Source organism: Aphidius gifuensis, linkage group LG4 (genome assembly GCF_014905175.1).
Source record: "Aphidius gifuensis isolate YNYX2018 linkage group LG4, ASM1490517v1, whole genome shotgun sequence".
NCBI classification, from domain to species: domain Eukaryota; kingdom Metazoa; phylum Arthropoda; class Insecta; order Hymenoptera; family Braconidae; genus Aphidius; species Aphidius gifuensis.
The window spans coordinates 15,690,562-15,715,863 of NC_057791.1; the positions used below are offsets into that span (position 1 = coordinate 15,690,562).

The 25,302-nt window shown below is 24.5% G+C and overlaps 1 protein-coding gene across 8 annotated transcripts in view; it reads left to right on the top strand.

The window, feature by feature from the left end:
• The window catches only part of LOC122855218 (dachshund homolog 2), a 140,207-nt gene that overhangs the window by 1,804 nt on the left and 113,101 nt on the right, over positions 1-25,302 (top strand). The window lies entirely within an intron of this gene.

Genomic DNA, 25,302 nt, shown 5'->3' on the forward strand with positions numbered 1-25,302 from the left:
TTTATCTGTATGTCCCTGAATGATATTGATAAATGATTACATGCGGAAAAAAACACAAAATGATAAATGCCCAAAGTGTCTTATACACTCATATATATAAGTTTTAAGTTGCTGACAGAATGATGAGTTACAAGATGTGTAAAATATATGATATACACTTCCTATTCCCTCTGGCAAAAGTCACCTCAATTTTTTGTTACAACAATTCAAAGTAACCAGTGTAAACTTATGTATGTAAAAAAAATAATAAAAAAACTTTAGTATATCAAATGTATGTGAGTCTATGTATTAGAGCTTTTGAACAACTCACTGCATTATATTTGTATATGGGAAAAAACGGAAGCTCGAATCTTTGCGTACATTAATAACGCCTGTGTGTCCCCTCTGGGCAATATGCTTCATCTTCGCTCATATATATACACAATATATTATTTTAATATTTATTATCTTTATTTTCTATCTTTTTTATTTTTCATTTATCACAATACGTATACAGTAAACAGTAGCACAATCATAAAAAATTTATTATACAACTATACTCAATTGATTATTTGATATTATATATTTATTTTATTTTTTTTTTTTTTCTGGTTTATATTTCAACTTTTATATAATATGATGACACGTGCCATTGTTTCTATAACTGTATATTTTCTTTATGGGTAAATGTAACAGTTGTATATATATATAACTGTGGCGCCAACAGGTGTCCCTTTCACGGATGTTTCTCCGAATGAATCCGTCCCCAACGAGAATACGCATTGAGTGAGGTTATACTACTCTATAACCCAACGAGCTTACCCCACCCACGGACGCCAGACGAAACGGAATAGTAAACGGAACACCGAGGGGATTCCCATGTCATATTAACTGAGAAAATTTTGTCCTTTTGTTGGATAGTATTTGATAAATTATTTTCCGTTTATTTCTTGATTTTTACATCGAAAAATTAGCTATAATTTGAATGATTTTTTTCATTGAAAAACTGTGATATAACCCTCTTGGAAAATGATAAAGAAATTTTGAAAAAAAATGGAATTTTTTTTGAAGAAAAAACGTACAATTGTTTCGTGTAATTTGTTGTGAATATTTTGATTCTTTTGGCAATTTATTTTGAGTGTTTTGTTGATAATTTTCTAATGGTTTTTTTTATGGTAAATTTGTGATAAAGGGAAAATTGAATGTAAAGATTTCATGTAAAATAAAATCGGTAGTTGTTTTGCAACTGATGAATGTCTGATTTTTTTAAGACAATGATATATAGTGGGCCGTCGGCTTGTTCCCTACACAAATATCTTTTTTGCTTCTTCTTATTTTTGATTACTTTTTCAGTACTTTATTATTTATCTAAAGTATTTTGGTTGCTATGAATTGTTTGATGTATTTGTTGGTAAAATGAATTGACAGATAAAAATGAATCAAAACGATAATTCCGACTCAAAGTTTTGACTGCACTTTTTGATCTTTCGAAGGTAATATTCCCTTTCGTTTATTAATATTATCATTGATGAAAAGTTTGAAAAGTTTTCTTCATTTATTATAAAGTAATTTATAATAATATACCACTTGAATATTTATATCATTACATGTTATTTTCTAATTTAATATTCGCATTTTTATTATTTCAAAATGATCATTCAGAAATTCTCCATTAATTTTTCATCTTTTATATAAATTTATAGTCTAAAAGTTGAATATTATATACAATTTAATATTATTATAATTCTATATATTTAAATATAAATCACAACAATATTTAATTTTCAAAAAAATATATATAATATATTTTTTGCAATTATAACAATGCAAATTTTATTATTTAATTTCAATAACCGTAACTAGTCTTCTTCAATTATATTAATTAATTTGCCTAACCAAATTAAATGAACAATAAAGACTTTTTTTTTTTTCTGTATTTTAAATTACTATTTTTTCTTTCACAGTAATTAATTGGTAGTTATTTATGATTATGTAGACAAACACCCATGCACTGAAAGACAAAAGAAGCATTAACGATTTTTTTTTTTTCTTGATAAATTAAAGAGGAAAGCAAAAATTTAAATTATACCAATTCATCGGCCTGAATATTATAAACTACAATACACCAGTTAATATATTTTCTTAAAGTTGCCTTTTTTTTTTTTAAATAATTTTTTTTTATATATATTTTTATTATTAATTTAGTTTTTCATTCATGGATGGGTAACCCACACTCGTGTGGGAGTGTGATGTGTCTGTGTTGTGAATGAGTTTTCTGTAATTCTATGGACGATTAGCTATTTAATTATAAAAGACGTGCATATATTAATTGGTTACCGTAATAAGCATTAACAATGAACCACCAAGTATAGATATCTAATGAATTTTTATTCCAAAGGAAATGCAAAATACTACTGCAAAAAAAAAAAAAAAAAAACTATTATAATTATTATTTAAAAAAAAAGTTGATAATTAAGTTGATGATTAATACATACAGGAGATTGTAATTATTGATGATGTTATGTAGAAATTATATATCTAATTTATTTTAATTTTTTTATATTTATTATGAGTGTTTGAATTGATTGATTTTTTGATTTTTGAATTTTTTATTGATGATTACAAATTAAGGCTTTAAAAGTCACTAGAAATATTCAAAAAAATTGTAGAAAAATTATTTTTGACAGAGTGAGCTAGTGCACGGTTTTAGAAAATTTTTTGACATGAAATTAAGTTAATATCATAAGGGCCTAACTCCTAAAAATAATATACATAAGCCTGGCTTCACAAATCTAAGCTTATTTTTCTATTTTTTGTTTTCTAATTTTTCTCGGATTCAAGTATTTTTATTGTTATAGTTTAAACTTTATGAACTAAATATATTTTGTGGAATTTTTTTTTGAATAATACACATTGTATATCTATGTTTATAACTGTCAAAGTTTTAGATAATATTATAAACTTTCTAAGTAGCTTTTTATTACTTTTTATCATCAAAAAAATTATTTATAAAAATTGAAGAACTTTTAGATTTCTTCCTACAATTAATAAAAATTAATTAAGTAAAGTATTTTTGACAGGTCTTATTTTAATGTATATTATTTATTACATTTTTATTAATTATATTACAATTAATTTTGTTTGTTTCTTAAAAAATAAGGAAGATGAAAGTTTTGTGATATTTTTTTTCATATACAATTATAAAAAATTTTAAATATTTATATGCAACTTTTATATAAAGTTTTCGTTCATTGGCCGTGACCGTGATGATCGTAATGCAAATAAAATACATCCGGGACTCTCAACACTCATGAAAAATAATAATAAATAAATGAAAAAAAAAAAAATCGAGGACAACTGCATTTCCACGCTCGATAAAAATTCATTCAACTGCAAAAAAGTGTGTTTTTCACATTGTATTTTCTCGTATATTTAATAATATAAGCAAAAAAAAAAAATTTCTAGGTTAATAAATGAATAGAAAAAATATAAATTATCAAAAAAAAATGATCAAGAAAAATCATTTTTCTCAGGCAAATATAAATTTTATATATTGAATTTGTTTTATTGTATTTTAAATTCCTGACTCGTTGCTCCGTAAAATTATATTCAGGGTGGGTGTGTACTCGTTGAATTTTATTTTTATATATTATTTGCATTATTATTATATATATTATTTTATTATTTTGCTTTGTATCAAAAATCCATGTATACAGTGTGTAATTGTGTATCGGTTATGGCAGCTGCACTGTGATTTTTTTTTTTTTTTATTTTTTTTTTTAAAGCGCACAAACCACGGGGTTGAGGTGTGCTGCAAGGGGCTAAAATATATATACATATATATGTTTATATGCCTCCATTGTTATTATTCCCCTTTTGATACAGATACGCGCACTTTGTGGCATTTATCCAATGCACAGTTACACATCCTGCACACCCTCTTCAATTTCGATTGGCCGATGCATCAAAACTGCTTTTTATTATTTTTCTTTTTTCATTTTTTTTAGTATCATATTTGTGTTTTCTTTATACAGACAATTATATAACGGTCCTACAAAGATACAATACAACCAGTCAAATTTATATATCTATTTTTTCATCCTCATTATCTCTGTATATGATAATTTTTAATTAATTAATTATTGTTCATCAAGTAATTCATATAGACTAAATTATATACTACTCATTACGCAATACAATAGATTAATTATATACTGATTTATTTAATTTACTTGATATTAAAATCTAAATTAAAAATCATATTTTTATATGAAAAAATTCATCTAGTAAATTTCAGATGAAACAAAAGACTTTGCTTTTATTGATCGTGTTCTGATTTAATTTAGTATTTTTTTTTTTTGTTAATTATTGTACTTTGATTTTTTTTTTTTATATATATTTAGTCTGGCTATATTATTCCGACGTGTTCTTAATTCAAGAAAATTAATTGAAAACACAAATCTGGAAGGCGTCTCTCTTTTCATTCCCCATCGAATCCTCACCCTACTCGCACTTCTTCTGTTTCTTCGGTTCATAATTCCTTAGTAATTAATAATCTACAACAAAAAGTAATCCGAGGAGTCTTCTTAATTCACCATAATTAATGCAGTGACAAACACGATTTTTTAACATTTTTTTTTTTCCTGTCGTTTTTATGTTTTCATTGCTATTATTTTTTTTTTTTATATTTCATGTAACACGATTTTTATTGACTTTATATTTTAAATGACAAAAAAAAAACTGCACTGACTCCGACCTTAACTCCGACTTTACGTTTTTTTGGAAATACGAATTCCAAGTTTGATCTAAATGTTCGTGAAACCCTTTGAATCTTATAATACAAATTTAACAAAATAAATACTCCAGTTTTAAAATTCAAAAATATTTACTTGCACCGCAGACTCCGACTCCGACTCCGACCCTAAGTTCGACTTTACGTTTTTTTTTTAAATATGGGTTCCAAGTTTGATCCAGATATGTGTAAATGAACTCTTTGAATTAATAATAACACAATAAAATAAGTAAACAATCACATTTTAGAATCCAACAATATCTACTTGCACCAGCTCCAATTCTGATGACCTTAAGTCCGACTCCTTCCTTAAATCCGACTCTACGTTTTTTTTTAAAAAAAGGATTCTGAGATTGATCTAAATATGTGTAAATAAATTCTTTGAATTTAATAATAACACAATTTAATAGATAAACACCTAAATTTTAAAATTCAACAGTATTTACTTGCACCAGCTCTAACTCTGACCTTAAGTCCGACTCTGACCTTAAATCCGACTCTACGTTTTTATTTGAATATGGATTCTAAGATTGACCTAAATATGTGTGAATAAATTCTTTTAATTCGATAATAACACAATTAAATAAGTAAACACTCAAATTTTAAAATTCAACAATATCTACTTGCACTAGCTCTAACTCCGACCTTAAGTCCGACTTCGACTCTGACTTCGACTCTGACTTCGGACTCTATACGTTTTTGAAAAAATGAGGTAATAAAATATAAATAGAAAAATATAATATAAGTATAAATAAATAAAAATAAAAGATTTAGGAGAGATCTTTATGAGATTTCAAAAAGACTTAATTTTTTTAACATTATACTGATGTTTTGACTGATGAAAAATTATGCAAACAGCACGTGCTATTATTTTTTTGATATAAAAGAGTTAAATTTTGCAGATCAAATCGCAATTTATAAATGATATATAATTTACAAAAAATAATAATTTTTTTTTTGTTTTAAATTGAGGAAATAAAGAAACTAGTTTTTTTTTTTTATTTCTTCTTTAATGATAATAAAAAAAAATCGATTGGCACGTGCTACTGACCCAGATTTAAAGCAGCTGAGTACAAGAGATCCTGTCGCACCCCCATGTACTAAAATCGCACATCTAAAATCACCCTCGCAGATAACCCCTATATAACACACAGTGAGTTAGGGTTATAAACTATAGAAAAATGTAAAAATTATTGTTGTAAATATTAATTTAAAATCTTGAAACATTGTCTTAACATTTATTTTCTTAAAAAAAAAATCGAAAAGAAAAATTGTTATTTATAATTGAAAAAAGCTCTTTTTAAGTTTTTTTTATTGAGTAAATTTTGGATGGGTGGTCGTTGAACAAATCTATGACATATTGTAAGTTCCAGAAGGGGCTTTCGTGAACACGCCATAGCTACTTCAACTCGTTACATACGATAATCAAACGACGCACGAGACCTGGAAGGCTCTTAGACTCCTGTCAGAAACGTCCAAGCTTACACTTTGTAAAGTAATTCTATATATACAACCCTTTAATTCTTCAAACCTTTCATTATATTTTAACATCAAGCATTTTCAATTTTCCAAACTTTGAATCTCTTCAACTTGAATTTTTTTGATTGATTTTTTTTTTTATACACAATTTAAATGTCAAATAAATTTGACAATTTTTTTTTCATTCAATTATACACAAATTAAATATTTTTTAAAATATAAATTAACATTTAAAATTTTAGATTTTTTAAAATATTTAGTAGAATAAAATAATAATTATTGGAATCCAAGTTACGTAATTTTCATCAGGTAAAATTATTTAATTTTGAAATTTAAATATTTAAAAAACTACTTGTTATTAGTGTTTGCGCACCCTCACAAAAAAAAAAAAAAAAAAAACAAATACAACTTATATGTATATATACAAGTTGATGTATCGGTGAGTTTGTTTGGCTTGCGTGCAACTCTTGAGTTTAGACATGAAATGTCGGGGGCGTCAATCAAAAAGCCTATAGGGTAAATTTTCTACTACAATTGGTATAGGGTTTTAAATGATCTGAAGTACTTTGAAATGCTATGAACTAACAGTTGATCTTATAAACATATATATACATTCATACACAAGTTATTATACAAGTCTTGTTTTTCAATGTGTATATATGTAAAATATTTTATTTTGTATATGTGCAAGAGAAAGGGTTAAGGTAGCGAATAGGTAGCGTCAGTTTTTATTGGAGAAGTCTTTGCTCGCGAGCCATCTTTAAACAAACACGTGCGATCCGTTTGCGTGATACACGCATATACCAAGTTTTTCTTTTCAAATATATATATATACTGCATCTATCTCACTAGTGTACATACAAGTCACTGCATTTTCTTTTTCTAAATTATTATTATTTTTTTTTATTAATTCATTTAATTTTATCCATTTTTATTTTGTATTTATAATATTGTTTTATTATTTTTTTAGTCAATGAAAATTTATCATTGTATAATTATTTTACCATAAATGGAATTGACTTTTTTTTTTTTTAAATTTTTCATTTTTATAAATATACACTGGCCTTGAAAGATCTTGAAATTGGCTGGTCATTTACGGCGGCATCAAGGATGCAAAGTTGATTTTTTTTTTTTTTTTTTTTAATTTTGTTTTTTGTCTCAATTTATTTTCTTTTCCATCAATGTTGGGATGCATGGCGAACGTGTAAATAATAGAAACCAATCTGATGATTTTACCCAAATCGTCACGGTTTCCGGATGGTATGAAAAATTATTGAAAATAAAATTTAAAAAAAAATTCAGACCATTAGTTTTGTGGTCAAAATTTGAACATCCTCTGTCTCATATCTTTTCATTAAATCGTTGATCGATGTGATGCTTGATCCATTGTGTTTCAATTGCATCAATAAAACAAAAAAAAAAATATCTTTTAAAAATTAAAATAAAAAAGGCTTATTATTGTTATAATTTAAAATGGAACAATGAAATTTTTGTTTATCTTTTTTTTATGTTATTTTGAAAACAGTGTATATTTTTGTATACATCTGCCTGAGTTTAAAAATAATAAATTACAAACTGAGCTGGTACCAGAAAATCGATAAGCCTTGCATTTGTATAATTTAACATTTTCAAGATATAATCGCATGAATGATATGTTATTTAATTATTGTTTAAATGACCTTCATATGGTTGCTTCTTTGTGAAGGTGTTGTTATACATATATTTTCATGGAATTAATACAAATTTTATTACTTCAACTCAAAGTATATATATGAAACAAGAAAAAACAAACGACAATATAATAAATGATAAAATTGATCTAATAAAAAATTGAAATATTAAAATGAAAAAAAGCAAAACAAGTTGACCCTGTTGAGAGACGATATTATTTTTCTATATTAAATTAATGATTAAAAAAAAAAGCAATGATGTTGCGGAGTTGTTGGCTTGGAACAATGATAATCTCGATCACGATATAATCCTTCGTCTTTATGGAAGGAACGTGCTTGATCGTCTTTATCGTCCTTAATTACCAGGTCGATATCGATCAATTTTTTTTTCTTTAATACATCCATTTTATCACAAATATTTTCATATATAGTTTTATTAATTTTATTTCATAATTCATTCTTTTTATTTATTCAATTTTTATGAAAATATGATAGATAAATAAATAAAAATAAATTATTTTTACACTTAATTTTTATATTACAAATTTGTTATTATTCGTTTAATTTGTTTGACAGCTCTGCGCATAAAAATAGCTGCGCACAAATTGACGTTTATAAAAATAACACAGTTTATCATTAATAATACAGTGAATATATAATTTTTAATTTTAAAAATGATTTATATTTATAATTAATTAAATAATACAACTTTTAAAAGCATTAAATTATATATAATTTAATAAATTTTCTTATTATTAATAATAAACAAAATTCATTTTTTTATATTGGGAGATTGTTTAGGATTTCTTTAAAATTTTTTAAAGTTTAAAGTTCATACATGTTTATCATATTGAAAGAGATATTTTAGGTATTATTTTGAGGTGTTGTGAATTTAGTACTAACGCCTACTTGTTATTGTAATAAATAAATACATAAATGTCTGCAAGAAAAATTGACTGATGTTATTTGATGATTAATACGTCTTTGTCAGCAACTTAAATACTCCTATACTATTTTCATGTATACATGGATCATAAATTTCAACTTAATTCCACGCAACGGCATCAAAATATCTATACAACAGTGAATATACAAATGTCTTAGTTGTTATAGATAATATATTTATATATAGTTTTTATATCAAAAAAAAATTTAACAAGTCGCGTCCCAAGTGGAAAAAATTTGTATAAAATATATATGGAATATATATAAAATATGTATGGATTTGGACGTAGATTTTCCATACATATTTTATATATATTTTATATATATTCCATATATATTTCATATATATTCTATATATATTTTACATTTATATATTTTTTATATATTTTTTATATATATTTTATATATTTATATATTTTGTATATTTTTGATATAATTTTTATGTATACATTTAAACTTATAAATTTTTTTTTTTAACTTAATTTTTTTTTTTTTTGATTTTTATAAATAAAAAACAAGTGAAAAAAAAAGTAAGAAAAAAAAAACATATACTAATGAATTAATTTTTATAAATAAAAAACAAGAGAAAAAACGGAGGGAAAAAAAAATTAACGCAGTAAAATGAATAATTAAAAAAGTTTGTTTATTTGGAGCCCTAGCAACGGTCACTTTCTATCCATTATAAACAAATGAAATACTTAAAGTGTCAAATATATATAAAATATATATGGAATATATATGGAAAATCTACGTCCAAATCCATACATATTCTATATATATTCCATATATATTTTATACATATTTTTTCCACTTGGGGTGGGCTAATGTACAAATTATGTATAATAATGTCTTGCTCGAAAAAAATATACAATCAAATTAAAAAAAAGAAATACAATTTTAATTGGTGCGTTAAATTCACGGCATATTTATTTGATGATTCATTGTTAACGGTTATGTGCAAATTACGAGATATACTTTGTTTGTAATTTAAATATTTAAATACATCAATAACATTATAAAAAAAAACAAACGATTATTATCAAGGTGACATACATTTGACAATTATAATTATAAAAAAACTATCTACATATAAAAATAATTCAAAGCTTAAATAATAATTGTATCATAATTTTTAAGATGAACGGTTTAAAAGTATGAATAGAAAAAAAAAATATATTTCTATTAAAAAATAATAATACAAACACTTGTGTCTAAAAAGAAGCAAAATATATAATTGAAAGATTTTTTTTTTTACTTCTTATATTTCAAGTGGCTACTTTCTTCTTGGACCTCTTACCCTTTACTTTCTATTTGTATATTTCACTTGAAATATAAGTGCCTAGCATAATAATTGTACATATGAATACGACAGTGGTTTTTGAGTATGATTATTTGTTGAAATAAAAATATACATACATGCTTATATTGAGGTGCTTGAAGATTTTCAATATATAGTTACATATTTTATTATTTATTGTTGGAAATAATTTATATATTTATTTATGAGACAAATGAAAAAAGAATTAAAGCTTTTTTTTTTTAAATAATAAGTCGTGTCAAGGGCATGGGAGGGGATAAAAGAGGACCTCCAGTGACTGACCTAGCTGAACCTTTACTCGACGAGAACCAGTCTCACACCATAACCTGACCTCGACCATCATATACATTTTATATATATGTATACAACTATTAAAAATTTCATAATACTTGGGCATGCTCAATTAAATTAAAATTTTTAAATACATCTTTAAGTACTGAAGCATAAATAACTATTGATTATTAATTGTATAATAAATTTTCATTTAGATTATTTCAATGTATAATATTTACAGTATTTGACAATGAATGAAAAGAGCAAATATATATACAATGTATATATGATCCTCGAGAAGGGTTTTATCACGAGTGAAACAATTATAATTATAAGAAATTAATTAAATTGAAATTTATTACATGGGGAAAGGAATTTATTTTTTGATTAAATTTTATAGTTTAAATAGATGCTAGTTGTTTCTAATATTACCTAATGACAATTCTCAATAGTCGAATTTAAAATTTATCATTGAATCAAGAAAAAAAAATTATTTGAATGAAATAAATTTAGCATTTGTATATAATAAATATTTAAAATAAATAAATAATTTTTATAAAAAAAATAAATATTAATTATTATAAAATAAATTAAATATTTAAAGCAAATAAATGATTATATATTTAATTATTTTTTACATTAAATAATAGACAAAAATAAATTGAATATTCATTATTTATTTAATAAAAAATTAAGTATAAATATTTTTTTTAAATAATAATAAAAAAAAATATAATTCGATTATATAAATTTTTAAAATTTATTATTATAATTTTAAATAAAATTTATTAACAAAAAATTAATTAATATTTAAATAATAATAATTCTCATATTTTTGTTAAATTAAAAAAATTAAAAATAATTCTTGTAAATATTAAATTAAATAATTTATTTGTTTGTTTAATAAATTTTCATTTATCTTAAAAATAAATCAACTCAATACAATATATATTTATTGTATTGTAAATTTTATTTAATATCAATTATAAAAAAATATTTATATATATTTCATATAAAAAAATTTTTAAAGCCAATCAAAATTAACACACACATATATAAGCATGCGTATATAAAAATTTTGATGCATTCAATTCTTTCGTTTTTCATTCTTGATTCATTCTTCTGATGAATCAGGCGGATAGTTTGTATTATAAGTTGTGTCCTTGTTTAACATGCATGTCTGCCAAGTCAACTATCTTCTCGTGATTACTTTTGTGGGCGGGTCTGGCACTGTCAGAGCCTTTGCAAGAAACCTTTTTAATTTTAAAACATTTTTTTTTTTAAATTTTTTCATTTCATCTCAGGTATAAATGCTTTTCCATTTTGTCTTTTTTTGTTTTTTTGATTTCTCAATGTTTCGCGAACTCAAAATACAATATACACATATATATATATAATTTCAACTCTCACGAATATGTGTTAATGTGTGTCTGTATATATAATACATTGATTTGATGCTTGTGTAAATGTATATGCTTAATAATTACGTGTCTTATATATTGCTATAATACACCATATCATTTAACTTAATTCAAATTAATGAAATGATATATAAATGTGAAGAAAAAAAAAATATATATAAAATGCAGCTGAAACTCAAACACGTTGTTTTTCATATATGAAATTATATTTATTAGATTTCATAATTAATTTTTTTTATTAAATAGAAATTATAACATTAATTATGCAAAAAAAAAAAAAAGAAAATAATAGATATGTATAGCGAATTTTCAAGTCTCTTTTAATACTTGTTTGCTCTTTTTTTTTCCTATTAAGAAACATGTTTTGCTTTGAATTTAAAATACTTTTAATATGTATATAGAAATATAAATTTATTATTATTATATATTTCTTGAAACTTCGTGGGGTGGTAGATTAGAATAAATCTTGTAGCAAAGCGGCAAAAGAGCATCATAAAGTACTCGTTGAAACAAGCGAGGCACGATGGGCCTTTGATACAAAAGCACAAAAGTGTGCTCATGTGGTTGAAATTATAATAAATATAACGTGCTAATTAGAGGCGTTGTTTTTACAGATGACATGATCATAGTGAAGACTGTAGAAAAGATATTTATTTATTATATTTATATATATTTTTTTTTTTAAATTCTTTTCGCGTGCCTCAAGGCGCCGTAAGATGATATTGGTTTAAGATTTTTTTTTTTTTTTTTTATATTTTATTTCTATTGTCAATAAATAATTTTACTTGTTTGCTCAGGCAAGTGGAGAAATAATATATAACTTTGAGATATTTTAAGTTAATTTTTTTTTATTTTTTTCATATAAATTATATGGTTTTTTAATTTTAGATTTTTTTATTCGAATAAATAATTTTTTTAAATAATAAAATTAATTAGTTTTAACACAAAATAAATTCAATTAAATTAATATTTTTATTTTATTTGAAAATGGGAAATACGGTTTGAAAAATAATGGCTTTGTTTGATTGAAATTAATTTATATAGAAATCAGAGATTTGGAGCTTTATTAAAAAAAAGAAAAAAAACACTCGGCTTTTTCTAATTGCTTATACACACCTATATATATATTTTATGATTGCCTTTGATCAAAAAATCATTAATAGTTTTGTTTTCAATCTTGTATCTGTTCATCTATTCTCATTTGGAAATAAAAAACTGCCTTTTTTTCTGGAGTATATAGAATTATCATTATGTGGGAACACCTTAATGATTCGTTAATGATTCTATCATCCAATACAAAAAATTCACACATTCATACATCATGATAAACCCATAGATTTTTATATTTTTTAATATATATCTTTGTTTTTTAAATTTTATTTTTTTAACTACAAACGAATCCGCACAATACACGAATTTTACGCTATCTAGACATGGGATCTTTTCCCCCTGACGAAGCAATTTTCTGCGTCGGAAATTTGTTAAAGTTCAAATGGAAATAAATAATATAAAAATATATATAGTTTCATTAACTATAACTTTGAAAAGAATATTAATATTTAGCCAACTGTAAAAAATTTATTTGTTTGTGATTTTTTAAAATTAATCGATACTGACGAGAAAAAATAATAGATGAAAAAATGAAAATAAAAAAAGAGCAATAGAGCGATGGAGATAAAGAAAAAATTGAAATGAGATTTTTTGATAAAAATATATACAGTGAAAAATTTGATGGACACTGTTAGGGAGAGTACCTGAAAAGTTTTATTATTTTTTTTTTATTCCTACAAATGCGTCATATCGATCAACGACAGAACGTGTCAAACAATACGACCCCGTTTTTTTTTTTTTTACAGTCATCAGTCATTCGGTATAAATATTAAATTTGCTAAAAAAGCTTTGCAGTTGCGTGAATTACTGTATACTCTTTCTCACGTTTATATTATGAACATGACAGTTGAAGAAAAGAAGAGTGAAAAAATTAAACCAGGGGATATTATAAAGTTGCAGTGTCAGCAACGAGACAATGAGAAATGCGTATACGGGGGCAGCTGACCGATGCAGAAAAAAAAAAAAAAAAAAAATCAAATAGAATATATAAAATCGAATGAATAAATATATATTAATAAAAAAATGGAAAAAAAAAAGTCAAATTAAAGTGTTCTAATAGGAAAGAATGAAAAGCATTAAAAACGCATATACACAATGATTTTAAAATCAAATATTAAAAAAAATATCAAGTCATCTTGTTATAACATCAGATTTTAAAACTGATAATATAATGGAAAATAAATAAATATAATAAATGATATTTATAAAATTTAATTTATATATTTATAATAACTGTAAATGTGAATAACGTTATGGTGAAATTTTATTTTTTGTTTTAGTTTATTTTTATCTGTAAATTTACTAAATCTATGCAATTTACCATTTGAAACAAAGAATTAAACTTAAAGTACCATACATCCGTTTTTCTACTGTGCATATAAGTGTGAAGAAGAATAAAGAGTTTGAACGGCATTCAATAATATAATGCATCTCTTTGGCAGCGACCGCAGGTGTAGTTTTCTTGGCTAAAAAGTATGGATACCTTGCTTCCTAATTACACTCGAAATAAATACCGAGACGTAATATATATGGTCAGAAATGAAATGTATAGAAAAATATATATATTAAAAAATATTTCTGATTGTTTCAAATGAGAAGATGTATACAGTTTTTTATTTTTTTTTTTGAATAAGTTCAAACGACACAAAAATCTCGAGTAAATTCAAAAAAACTTTTTTACGAGAAAATTAAATTGTTACAACTTAATTAAAATTTAAATTTATTCTTAATTTTTTGTATTGTCAATTGAATAATATTTGCGGTTATATATCTCAATATTTATTCAGAAAAAAAAATTAAAATTTATTAACTGTGTAGATAATTAATTTGTTTAAAATAAAAGCTAATAATTAGAAAAAAATTACATAGAAAATAAAAAATATTCATCATCAACCTAGATGTTATTTAAAAAAAAAAAAAAAATAGTATTTTATACTCACTGATGTAATGTCAGAGAAATTGTGTCTTTTTTTAATTTTCTTTTTTTGACATGACACAGCTTGATTACAACTTTTTATTACACTTTTATTTTATTTATTTTCTCTTGTAAAAAATAAAGCGTCAGTTTGATACTCAGCGAGTTTGATGTAATTTTTTATTTAAAATATAAATTTTACTTGAATTTTTTAAAAACAAAAGAGACAATTAAAATGAATGCATTTTTTAAATTAAATTCCTTTTAAACTCTAACAATAATTAACGTATTATATAAAATTAAAAAAAATGTTTTCAACATTTTTCAATGACATGAGACAAATAATTTGTCAATTCGACACGGAATACCCCATGTATATATGAACATTTATTTTATACATATATATAGAAACCCCTTTCGACTGAAGTTGTTCACCCTTTTTTATTTTTTCTTGTCGATTGGTCAACCCCTTGTGCCCTGCCCCAATTTTTTTGGTTCCCTTTTTGCACATTATGGATGCCATTCTCCGCCTCAAATAAAATATCCATTGGTAGAAACATAGACATAAAACATATCTTTACTAAAAATTCATTCATCAACACAAAAATTAGTTTGTCAAATAACTTTTTAAATAGTTTACAAATACCATAATCCATACCGAAATAAATATTTTTCTAAATATACTTTTTTAGATTACACAAAAAGGTTTTCCCTTGACGTCTGTCTCTTATCATGGCCATGTGGCGCCCCCTTAAAATTGTTATATATATAAAAAAAAAAGCATTTCTAATTTTTCCAAGTGCTAGAAAAAAATATAGAGAATATATTTCATAACATACCAGTTTAAAGTAAAAAAAAAATATAAATAAAAAATGTCAAGTAAATTAGGATACATATTTTATAAAACCTCTACATATTTTCCATTAGATAATGGAATAAAATAAATAAAAAAAATTCTTAAACAAATGAAAAATTTTATTAATAAAAAAAAAAAATTAATGTACATGTTACTGCAGATGTACAACCATTAAATAAAATAATCATTATACTTATCCAATAAGGAAATTTAAAAAAAATTTAAAATAAATATTAATATTAACATGTTATTTGAAAAAAATTAAAACAAATGCTTTTTTATTTATTTATTTATTTTAAAATGAAGTCACCGAGATCATGTTCCACGCATGCACAGTATTATTTGAATTCATGAATTTATATATCCAAAGATTCCTTGAGACTGCGCAGCTGTTGTGCTCCACCCACTAAATTAATAAATAAATAATAATCTTCGATACTTATTTAAAAACAATTAATATATATATATAGGTAAAAAAAAAAAAAATTAAAATAAATAAGTTTCTTGTACATAATAATGATTTACAAATATACCTTTCATTTTTTTTTTATTTTTTCATTTGATTGGTATATAAAGATAATAATTATATCCACTATTAATTTTATTTGTTAAATTGTAAATATACCGTTTATCATGTTAACAAAATAAACAAAATACAAATAAATTTTTAACGTCACATTTAATAAATTCGCATATAAAGAAACATGCATATTATTGTATTCTCGTTGAAATGTGCATGTGAAAAACCTGTTTGTCATTGCTTATGACAGCCCCCCGAGCACACCGGAATCGCATGTCAACAATATTACACTGTATAATATACATAAACAGTATATATATATGAATTATGTATTGTATATACCAATATACAATATACCTATATATAAATTTTTGTATCTTATCCTTATATATACAACGTGAGTAACACCACAGGCCATTTTTGCTTACATTGAATTCTAAAATATATCTAAGTTGATAATTTATATATAAAAAAGAAATTTTTTTAATATTAAATTACCTCAAAATGTGTATTTATATTTATTATTTTATTTTTCAATTATTGAAATACCTTAAAAATCACATTGACAGTTATTCAAATTTAAATTTTTATTTTCTTATGAATATATAGTGAAAATCAATTATTATTATCAGTAAATTTTGATAATAAAAATTAAATTTAATATTTACACGGAGAGAAATCCGCAGCAAATAATGCTGTAGAGTATCAAACAAATTTTACTGTAGTCTACTGGAAATTGAGAAGTTGCGTGGGGAGGCCACCAGGATCGACTAGAATTTCCTACTACACTACAGTAATTTTAATCAAAACAAAACAAAAAAACAACACAAAAAATTAAATAAAACCTTATTGTTTAAATATCAAAATAAAAATGTAACATGTTTATTAATTTAAAAAAAATAAACCATTTTATAATTTTCATGTGTTTCACCGCATTTTTATTTAGATTCATGAATAAAATAAAAACAATAAACTTTTTTAGAAGAGGTTAGGAACACACTTGATTTCCAATAAATATTCGTGTCATCTGGCGGGAAAACCTGCTGTACACTACAGTAATTTCTGGCATAAAGTATACCATTAACTCAAGACTTCCAAAAATTCCGATAGACTACAGTAAAAAATTTAGATGAAATATAATAATAATCATTATAATAAGTGGGAATTAGTCGCTTTAATGACAACGGCTATGATTTTTACGATACCACTACAGTAATATATGCTGCGGATTTCACTCCGTGTATAATTAACATGTATTATTGTTATTAGAAAATAGATAATACATTTTTTTATGATAATAGTTTTTTAAAATTTTTTTTTCACGTTTATTTGTTATTTTTTTTTTGTTGAAAATTGATACAAATAATTCGTGGATGCGTAAAAAATTTTGAGGTATTTATTGCAGTAATCGATGCGTGTATGAGCTGCCGAGTGGTATAACAAAAAAAATATATATAATAATGAATAAGAATCTGAGTGGTTCCATCATTTGGGGTGTGTTTATCCGGCATTTATGTGACAAAATGTGTTTTTAAGGGGGTTGAAGGAGAAGATGAATTCTTCTGGACAACGTACTTACCTTGTATTACATATAATGACACGAGTTTAAATATATATATTTATAAATATAGTTTAAAAAACATTAGAGATGACTAAAAGATATACTATGTTACAGATAGAACTGTGTGTTTTTTTTTTTTTCCTTTTCTTGTGTGTGTTATATATACCACCCGTTGTGACAAAAAAAAAAGGAAAATGGGGGCGAGAAGTTGGGCACCTTTTTAAATACGAAATGACACCCGCAGTGAGATTATTATATACTATACGAGAACCATGAACACACCTAATGCTTTTGAAAGGCGCCGGAGCCTGTAAGAACCGGTGGCAAACTCACATCGTTTGTTAATGTTTGGATCATCTTGATTATATAACGGAACGGATCACAAATATTCACAAATCACTCAGTCGTTGTTTTCTATTATTTATTTATTTATTATTTATATAAAAATTATTTAATTTCGTTACTTTTTTATCAATGAAAATTTATTTATTTATTACGTTCATATTGATTGATTATTAATAGTTGAAAGGCGTATGTCCAACTTGTAAAAATATTCAAAAACACAACTGTTTTTTTGAATTATTTAAAAATTTATTTTTCAATTTTTTTTTTTGTAATGTTGTTTAAACAATATAAAAAATATGTTTTATTTTTTTTATGTTTTATTGTAAATTTATAATTGTATTGTACATACTGATCAAAATATTAGATTAAAAATTAAAAAGAAAAAAAAAAAAAAGGAGCGGATAAAATGAGCCCGCTGTGCATATATTATGTAGTTAGTGTTATTTATTGCTGTAATCTTGCTGTTGCGCTAATAAGTAATAACATTCATATACAAATATACATATATATTTTGATTAAGTATATTTCCAAGAGGGATACACACAACCGGAAGTTGTCGCGAGATAGTGCGGACCGCAATTTGTCGGAGAAAATATATTCATTATAGTGATGTTATTGTGTGTGTGTTTAATGTATATACAGATAAATATGCACATGCACCTCAGTTGACGTTGAGGCAGATGCACTTTCATATATTCATGTTCAATTGCAAATACATTTATATATTTTTATTTATGTATATTTATTAACTTGGTAAATATGATTGTCATTTTTGAATATACAATTTAGTAATAACAAAAATTACAATTGAAATAACTGAGGTTTGTCTTAAAAATTTAAATTGAAAATAAGTATTTTTGTATGTACAGTTTAAATTTATTTAAATGTATTCTACTGTGTCTTACTTACAGTATTTTTTATTTATATTTTATATTATTTTGTCTTTCGAAACGTTTCGAATTGGTTGGAATATGATTGTTAAGTGAGTGTAACAACTACTTTAATTATTATTTGAAAATTATTTTTGTTTTGATATTTATTTGCTTGTTGGTGATTATATAAACTGGTTGTATGTTTGAAAATAATATAAAATGTGATTGACAAATTAGAGGTGATTTGAGTTTTGTAAAAAAATATGAATTTGTAAATTTTAATATTGAAGATATGTAAATAATGGTACTTCAAAAAATATACGTGAAAGAACAAAATATAGAGTCAAGTTATATTTTGTTTGGTGGTGTTGAAATATGTACCCTGAAGCGATTTTTTATACTATTACAGTGTAATTTAATTTAAAAAATGCAATCATTTCAATTGTCTCTTTTGTTTTTTTAAAAATTCAAGTAAAATTTATATTTTAAATAAAAAATTACATCAAACTCGCTGAGTATCAAACTGACGCTTTATTTTTTACAAAAGAAAATAAATAAAATAAAAGTGTAATAAAAAGTTGTAATCAAGCTGTGTCATGTCAAAAAAAGAAAATTAAAAAAGACACAATTTCTCTGACATTACATCAGTGAGTATAAAATACTATTTTTTTTTTTTTTTTAAATAACATCTAGGTTGATGATGAATTTTTTTTATTTTCAATGTAATTTTTTTCTAATTATTAGCTTTTATTTTAAACAAATTAATTATCTACACAGTTAATAAATTTTAATTTTTTTTTTTTCTGAATAAATATTGAGATATATAACCGCAAAAATTATTCAATTGACAATACAAAAAATTGAGACATAAATTTAAATTTTAATTAAATTGTAATAATTTAATTTTCTGGTAAAAAAGTTTTTTTGAATTTACTCGAGATTTTTGTGTCGTTTAAATTTATTAAAAAAAAAAAAAAGACATTTTCTACATTGCGGTTGAAAATTTAATCACATTTAAATATTTAAATTTAAATTTATTGTAATGTTAAAAAGTCACATAACGATATACAGTTCAACATGACTTCTTAAAAAAAAATATAAATATTAATAATTAATTTTCAAATTTTTAACATTTGTTTGTTCATATATATTTGTAGACTCATATTTTCTTACCTGTAATTCAAAATGAAGTTTATTAATATTCCTTGCACGACACAACTGATGGGTATACTTGAAAATTATATTAATAATAAAAAGGTACATATACAAAAGGGAGAATGAAATGAATAAAAATTGTGTAATGGAAAGTTCAAACGCACTCATTGTCGAAACAATTTTCGTATCATCTATCGAGTAAAATTTTAGCTTGATAACATTTACTGTATATGAAATGGTGTGTATGTTCATAGCAAAGTTGAATGAAACTGGTAACTTACCTTGTCTGAGTTGTCTCTATCTCTCTTTCAACCCCCATTCCTTATTTTCCTCCCTATAACTCCCCCTATTGTGGACCCCCCTGGGAGTCTGCCAACCCTTTGTTGTATTTTACCAACTTGCAGTACACGCCGCCGGATGTATTTTCGTTATAATCCGACCGATTGCTTCCCATTCGCACACACGCAACTTTTTATTGCACGAAAACTCAGCCACTTTTTAGCTAATAATTTTTTTTTCTTTTATATGATAGTAGCTATAGAATAAGGGGATAAATAATAATAATAAAAAAAAAAAAACATCTACAGACGGTAAAAAAATTGCTTTTATTGATCCGCCTTAAAAATTGCCGTAGAATGAAATGGTCTTCAATTGAATTTTTGCTGGTTTAGCAGCGAGGGTTTCAATCAAATCATGAATTTGAAAATATGGAATATGAGTGTATATAAATTTTTATATGGACAGTAAATATATTCAGCCATTATTTTTTAAATAAAAAAAATATATTATCAAAGAAAATTAATTTTTCTATTGACAATATTTTTTTGTCTATTTAATTTATAAATATTTTTGACGATTTGAAAAGGATTATATATAGAAGCAATTGCACATTTGATGATGGGTAACGATACAACCCCTACGCATCCATATATATCGATAAACATTACTCACGGTTTCTCGCTCACCCCCGCAATTGTTCATCCAAAATAAATTGTCCTCGATGAAAATTCAACTATCAAATCACACAAGTTTGCGTGTATATTTGTAATGACAATGTGACAATTGTATTGTTATTTCTATCTATCAGCTTTGATTTAATCTGTCTTTCTCTTTTTGACTTTTCGTGTTCATTGTTGGAGATTTACAGTGCAACAGGTGTTCGCGGGGACATTCACAGAAACTGAGGTCGCGCGAATGCGAGGGTTGGAATTTTCGTTCTGACGCTCTTCAATTCAACGGGGGTAGGATAAAGAGGGAATGAAAAAAAATAAATAAAAAAATTATACAAGTGAGAGAGAAAAAAAAAAAAAGGGCGAGGGAATTTTCTCTTTATTTATGAGCTTTTTATTCGACTTGTTGAGCTCTTTCGGGTGCGAAATCGTGCAGACACTCTTTTCCGGTACTGACTCTGAGAATTTCCCCTTTTCGTTTTTTTCGTAGCAAATAGAGAAAAAAATATATAAATAAATTAAATGAGACTGAAACAGTCGAAATACATTTGTTAAAGAAATAAGTGTGGTGATTTTACTCAGTAATTTTTATTTCTTTATTCATTTATTTCTTTTTTTTTTCGATAATATAATAAAGTAAATAAAATTATTTCATTTAGACATCTAAATACATCTTACACATTTATTTTAAAATTTTAACTCAATATTTTATATTTTCAACATGTTTAATTAACAAATTTTAAAAGTTTGATATTTTTTTAAAATTTTAAACATTTTATTTCTCTGTTAAAGTCAAAACTAAATGAAAAAAAAAAATAAAAATCAAAAGAAATGTTATGAAAATTTAACCAAGTTTCCATTGAAACTAAATAAATGTAAAAATTTTGGAAAAATATTAATTAAACACTCAAAAAACCTAAAAACTTGACATTTAATTTTTAAAATTCTCAACTTTTTTTCTCTTCTGACTGCATTAAAAAATTGAAATAATAATAATAATAATAGGTACTTTAACACTTGGATATAAATTTGATGTTAAAATAATTTTTCTCAGACTATTCACTTTTCAGGTAGCTTATGCAAAGACCTGTGAAAAATAGGATAGATACGATTTAAGGTATAATCCGTCAAAGAAGTCTTTCAGCATCTCGACCCAAAAATGTTTTTATCTGAGATCTCCATTAAATTTTAGTTAACGCCTTCTTGGCTCCAAAGCGCCGTTGTTATCCCGCACATATAGACTCATTTTTTTTTTTTCATTTTAAAAAATACATGTATATTTTTTTCTCCTTACTTTTTTTATTTTTTTTCTTTTTGCGGAGGACAGATGTGGCTTTTGAGAAAAAACTAGATGAAACATTATTGTGTCAGTTTTTTTTTTTCTTTTTCTCTCAAGTACCTATAAGGCTATAAAATATATACGCAACTCTTTAAATAGTATTATGTTATTGTACCTTTTATGCACTCTTTTGTGTGTATGCAACTTAAAATTTATGTCATATTTATCTCAAAAAAAAATATATATTTCGTAAAGTATATCCTCCTGATGCAATCTGTAATTAAATCAATTTATATCTTTTATAGATCTTTTATATAAATTTCATCTTTACAATAGTTTCATTCATAAACTTTTGACACTTTTTAGATTTATTAACACACTGTTCTTTTATTTTTTATTTCTATTCTTGACGAGTCTGCAATTCGTTGCTGTTTGTTTCACTGATTCAACCATATAACAATTAAATCCCTTCTTAAATTTAAACACAACCCTTCAACAAAAGTACAAAACTGCCATACTATGTAACAAACACTACATTTATTTCTATATTATACAACCTATCGAGTTACCCTTACATATAATTTTGTTAATTATGATTCTCCAGTGAACACATTTGAGAAATTTTGTATAATTATTTCGATTGAAATTTTTGTACATTCATGCAATATCATAATTTATTTTTTATCATTATAAAATTTGGCGACAATGATGCAGCAATAACAAATCTTGAAACATAAAAAAAAATAGTTTTAGTTATTACTAATTTAGTCAGTAAAAAAAAATATCCCACGGCTGATAATTGTGTTAATTATTTATAGAAAAAAATGAAAATACTCGAGCTTGATTCTCGTACTAGTCATGAAATATAATAATGAAATAAACAAGTATACATTATTATACATTTGATTGTAATAAATAAATATGTTTTATGATATTTATGAAAAATAATTGTAAGAAAAGTATTCATATAAAAGCACCACATTGAGCAATTTACATGGATATTTATGCGGTGGCATAACCATGAGGGTGGTTTCTTCGCTTCAACCTGGGGTAAACTATAGTTCGCTAATCCTTGCTATGTAGGGGGCCACGTTTTAATTGAAATCTTACTCGGTTACTTGTTTGAGAATATATATATAATTATATTTTAGATATATATACATATCAAATGTATATTATTATATATGTTGGTACTTGTGAGAGAGTTAAAATATCCTATTTTCGTCTTGTTCGATGCACTCGAAGGGCTCGTCGACTACTAAGGTTATAACGATACCATGTTACTGAGTTACTAAGTTTCTGAGAGACTGTAAATTTTCAAGCTCAATATTATGTTTATAATCATGCAAAATATTAAAGATATCATAGAGCTTTTTATTATATTTTAATCTGTTTATTTTTATCTTGAAATTTTTTGTTTTTTAAAGCTGTTTGAGGGAAGATTTGAATTTGAAAAAAGTTGATTTTTAAACAACTGTAGAGCTAAGAAAAAGAGTGGTGAATTTATTTTTTAGTAAATGAAGAAAGTTTTGTGATTTTGTGGTGTCTTTAGGTTGAGCTGAAATGTAAATTGACAACATTTAAAGCTCGGCTTAATCTTGAAGCGATTTAGACTGAGAAAAGGAATAAAGTGATTGGTAATTTTTTTTTATCATTTTTTTTTTGGTTGTGGGGTGAGATTATGGTTCAAAACAAAATGGGAATGTGACAAACTTTTAATTCATTCATTTCAAACTGACTCAAAGGGTTCTCATGAAATGAAGCTTATTAAAATTTATATACTGTTTTCAACTCTAACTGGCTTAGTCCAATTTTTTTTTCCACCGCAAGGTAATTTTGTTTTTTCACCGAGAGAATGGAGTAAATATAAAATAATATAAAAAAATATATAGGAATATTAAAAAAGATTGATTAATAAAATTAGAGAAAAAAATGAATATTTTTATGTACCTTGAGAGAGATTACGAATTTATTTTGAATATCAATCTAGTTATTCTCAGATATGTTACTCAGCCCTTTTGAAAAATAAAAGTAAAAAAAAGAAATTAACAAAGTTTATTCATTTTCCAAGAGTGTTAATATTTTTTTAAAGGGTAGAAATCTAATTTTTTTAAGCCTTTCGTCTGTCCCTTGTGATTCGTGTACAGTGAAAAAAAAAAACATTATAATAAAACGAGAAAAAATGAGTGACCTTCCAACTGAAGATAATAAAAAAAAAACCATTTGAAATATGCATCCCTTAATAAAACTGTCCAATTAAACCGGAATGAAATTAAGCATTTAAGAGGGTGGTTTCAAGTAAAATTCGTTGTTTTTTTATGATTATTTCTAAATGGTATGAGGAAGTTACCAGGTGTCAGGCGACCATATACATACAGCTTCTAATCTTTTTTTTTACTCGACTGAATCAAAAAATGATTGGATTTTTAAACACCATAGAAAACAAACTGCAGTCATTAAATTTTACTAATGCTTATTTTCCCAACATGTCATATATCTTTTTTATATAACTTTTGTCGAACAATATAAAAGGTAAAAAAAATTAACTTGATGATTCTCATTTCATTGATGCAAAGCTTAAATTATTTACGGTCGATTTTTGATTTTTATAAAATGCTTTTTTTTTTTTTTCATTTGAATCAATCGAAAATCAAGCTTGAAATAAGTTATCTTTATTTCTTTTGGCTAATGATTTTCTCTTTGAAATTTATCAATATTACCTGTACTATGGTGTATCTATATATGGGAAAAAAATTAAGCGTTGGAGCAGTGAAACTGTATCTCTGTTTGAACTAAAGACAAGAGCTGTTTCGTTGTGTCTGGTCAACACGAGACATGTCTTGCTTAGCTACCCTAGCCTCT